Raw genomic sequence first — 4,343 nt, 5'->3', positions numbered from 1 at the left:
GGAGCTATTAGCGTCGATTTCCATCCACACCTAGCCTAATTCGACATGGCCATGTCGAATTTAGCGCTACTCCCCTCGTCGGGGAGGAGTACAGAAGTCGAATTAAAGAGACCTCTATGTCGAACTAAATAGCATCGCAGTGTGGACGGGTGCAGGGTTAATTCGATTTAACGGCGCTAACTTCGACATAAACGCCTAGTGTAGACCAGGCCTAAGGTGCCACAAGTACTCCTCGTTCTTTTTGCTGATACAGACTAACACGGCTACCACTCTGAATCTTAGAGCTAGTTTCTTCTCTTTATGTCCACTCCTGGGTGGTAGGGGGAAGCTTATGGATGGGAAATGCAGCTACTTCCCCTCGAAGCTGCCACCAGTCCCTCTGCATAAACTCAATGCAGCAGATGGACTGTGGGGGAGGGGGAGTCACTGAACAGCCATTCAAAGTGGCATGTGCCTCTCCAATACTGCCCAAGTAGTGTGTCAAAAAAGATTCATTAATGCTGCTTGCAGCAGCATTTGCTCCCCTTCTGTGCTCTGTGACCCCCAGCAGCGAGGTCAAAGCACAGCTGTGGCCAGAGGCAGCATGTTGAGGGGAGGGAGGAAGCTGAAAGGAACCTGGAGGGATAGTTCTTCTGCCTCTAGCAAGGGATTTTACCTGGTTTGGTCATGGTTTGCTGTGCCTCTTTGGCCTCTGCCCTTCTTTCAGGCCACAGCCCCGGCCCCTCACCTCACTGTTGCCCATCCAGAGATGTAGCAGGGGTAACAATCTGCTGGAACAGAGGGTCCTGCAAACTGTCTATTTTTCAGAGAAATCCCAATTTGCTTACAAACTTATCAATTTAAAAAGTTTAATTTTTTTTTTAAGATTTCTTTAGCCTTGTGTTTTGGATCTGAATCAGTTCCCTGGGCTTATATCTTAAATGTGAGCAGTGTTGCTTAGCTGTAATTTGTAAGGTAAAGTCATAGTATTGTTTAAAAGAACTCCAAATCGATTTTTCAAAACTGCACATGCAAGTATTTCTATTTGCTTTGCACAAACGTTTGTGCCAATATACCTTGATTACGCAAATGTTCATGGAAAACAAATATAAAAGACGTGTGAGCATGTTGAAAGAAAAGTCATTTAAAAAAATCAAGCGAATGTGAACCACTTTTGCAATATTTGCCCAACTCTGGCTTCATCCCAGAAGAATGTGGTTGTCTTACTCCCCTTGCACTTACAGAAAAAGGAAGACTGTTAATGGCTGTTTACTGACACCCTTGCTATTCGTTAAATCAGTGATCATGCTTAGTGAGGGCTTGCTGCCCCTAATTCTGTTCTTTTCCGATTTGGGAAGAGATGGTGTTGTTGGGGAGGGACTATCAATCCAAGGCTGTGTTTTAGGTAAGGTCAGAAGTTGGCATGTGGTGCAGTAGTTGTAACACTAACACCAGTAAAGAGATTTTGGTACAGCAGTTGAGGAGCTTTGGGTGGTGTTCAGGCAGAATATCACTGCAGCCTTTGTACTTTTGCCCATTAGCCGGTACAAATAAAGTCCTAATTGGCTACCAACTACTTACAATATGAATAGGGCTGTCAATTAATCACACTTTACTCATGCGCTAACTAAAAAAAGTTAATTGCGATGAAAAAAAATCACGATTAATTGCACTTATAACAATAGAATACCAATTGAAATTTATTAAATATTTTTGGATGTTTTCTACATTTTCAATATTGATTTCAATTACAACACAGAATACAAAGTGCACAGTGCTCACTTAATATTTCTATTTTATTACAAATATATGCACTGTAAAAATGATAAAAGAATAGTATTTTTCAATTCACCTCAGACAAGTACTGAAGTGCAGTCTCTTTATCATGAAGGTGTAACTTAGAAATACAGAATTTTTTTTTGTTACATAACTGCACTCAAAAACAAAACAGTGTAAAACTTTAGAGCCTACAAGTCCATTCAGTCCTACTTCTTATTCTAACAATTGCAAAGACAAACAAGTTTGTTTAAATTGATGGGAGATACTGCTGCCTGCTTCGTATTTACGTTACCTGAAATTGAGAACAGGCGTTTGCATGGCACTTTTGTAGCCGGCGGGGCAAGGTATTTACATGCCAGATACTAGATAATGTTTTCACCTCTCTTACTGAACATTTGTATGCCCCTTCCATGCTTCAGCCACCATTCCAGAGGACATGCTTCCATGCTGATGATGCTCATTAAAACAAAAATGCTTCAATTAAATTTGTGACTTTACTCCTTGTGGGGAGAATTGTATGTCTCCTGCTCTGTTTTACCCACATTCTGCACATATTTCATGTTATAGCAGTCTCGGATGATGACCCCGCACATGTTCGTTTTAATAACACTTTCACTGCAGATTTGACAAAATGCAAAGAAGGTACTGAAGTGAGATTTCTAAAAATAGCTACAGTACTCGACCCAAGGTTTAAGAATCTGAAATGCCATCCAAAATCTGAGAGGGACGAGGCGTGGAGCATGCTTTTAGAAGTCTTAAAAGAGCAACACTGATGCAGAAACTACAGAACCCAAACCACCAAAATAGAAAATCAACCTTCTGCTGGTGGCATCTGACTCAGATGATGAAAATGAACATGCATCAGTGCGCACTGTTTTGGATCGTTATCAAGCAGAACCCATCATCAGCAGGGACGCATGTCTTCTGGAATGGTGGTTGAAGAATGTAGGCACATATGAATCTTTAGCACATCCGTCAGATAAATATCTTGCAATGCCAGCTACAACAGTGCCATGTGAACGTCTGTTCTCATTTTCAGGTGACTTTGTAAACAAGAAGCAGGCAGCACTATCTCCTGTAACCAACCTTGTTTGTCTGAGTGATTGGCTGACCGAGAAGTAGGACTGAGTGACTTGTAGGCTCTAAAATTTTATATTTTTATTTTTGAATGCAGGGTTTTTTTTACATAATTCTACATTTGTAAGTTCAACTTTCATGATAAAAAGATTGCACTACAGTACTTGCATGAGGTGAATTGAAAAATCCAATTGTTTTTTACAGTGCAAATATTTGTAATAAAACAATATAAAGAGAGCACTGTACTTTTTGTATTCTGTGTTGTAATTGAAATTAATATATTGGAAAATGTAGTAAACATCCAAAAATATTTAAAATAAATGGTATTCTGTTGTTTAATAGCGTGATTAAAAAAATTAATCACAATTAATCGTGCAATTAATCACAATTTAATTGCTTGACTGCCCTAAATATGAATAATAACTTTTCAAACATACAGTACCTTCTTGCAAGCCCTGTATTTGTCATGGTCTACCCTAGGTTTGTAGCAGCAGTTTGCCTTTAACAAGGGAGAGTATTCATAAAATTGCGGCGCGCTTTTTGGAGGCAAATGGCTTTTTTATTGTGACAGATATGCAGCACCAAAAGTAAGTGGAAGGAATATCCATTAAACTAGCTCTTATACAGCTATATTAATGTGGTGCTATCTATTACATGTTAAAAAGGTGCTTGGTCCTGAAAAAGACACTGAGGAGCTGTAGGTCTAAGCTGCACCTGGGATCTATGAAAAGAAGGGCCTTTGCATTTCTTCTACCAGCGAGGGGTCCAAAAGCCACCGTTAAGGGGCTGCTTATAAATTATTAGTAAGAAGAGGTGGGTGGGTCCTTCCTTTTGCCCGTTTCAGTGTTACAAGGGATGGGCGGATCTTGAAGCTCACCAACAAAACGGTTGCCTAATTTATGGGCAGCAGATCCTTACGGGAAAACGGATGGGACTCCCCCAAACAGGGTGACCAGATGTCCCGATTTTATAGGGACAATCCCGATTTTTGGGTCTTTTTCTTATATAGGCTCCTATTACCCCCACTCCCTGGCCGGATTTTTCACACTTGCTGTCTGGTCACCCTACCCCCAAAGCATGGGGCTCCCTTACACTCTGCCTTAAATCAGAGGCACAACAGCCAGCGTGCAGCAGCTGGAGGGTAGCGGTACTGCTCACCCCCGTGTCGCTGCTGGCTGCTACGCCCAGGGCACCCAGCTGCCGCGGGGCTAAGCCGTGCACTCGTGCCGCGGTATCACGGTGCCTGGGGACTGCTACCGGCACAGCCCTGCGCGAGAGGCGCCTCCTCCCAGCAGGAGAGTGGAGCGGGAGACCTGTCCCTCCGGGAGCAGGAGGGGCGCGCGCTCGGGCGGAACTGCGGCTGCGCCCATTCCAATTGGACGAGGGGGGTAGCCGCCCCGCCCCCTCTGGCTCCGACGGCTTTGTGATTGGTCGCGGCTGTTGGGAAGGCAGAGCCCATCCCCCCAAAACTAGCTAGCCAGTGAGAAAATGGTTGCTGGGCTGGCTTG

This window comes from Chrysemys picta, chromosome 4 (assembly GCF_011386835.1).
Source record: "Chrysemys picta bellii isolate R12L10 chromosome 4, ASM1138683v2, whole genome shotgun sequence".
NCBI classification, from domain to species: domain Eukaryota; kingdom Metazoa; phylum Chordata; order Testudines; family Emydidae; genus Chrysemys; species Chrysemys picta.
Note: the sequence above shows the minus strand (reverse complement) of the source record.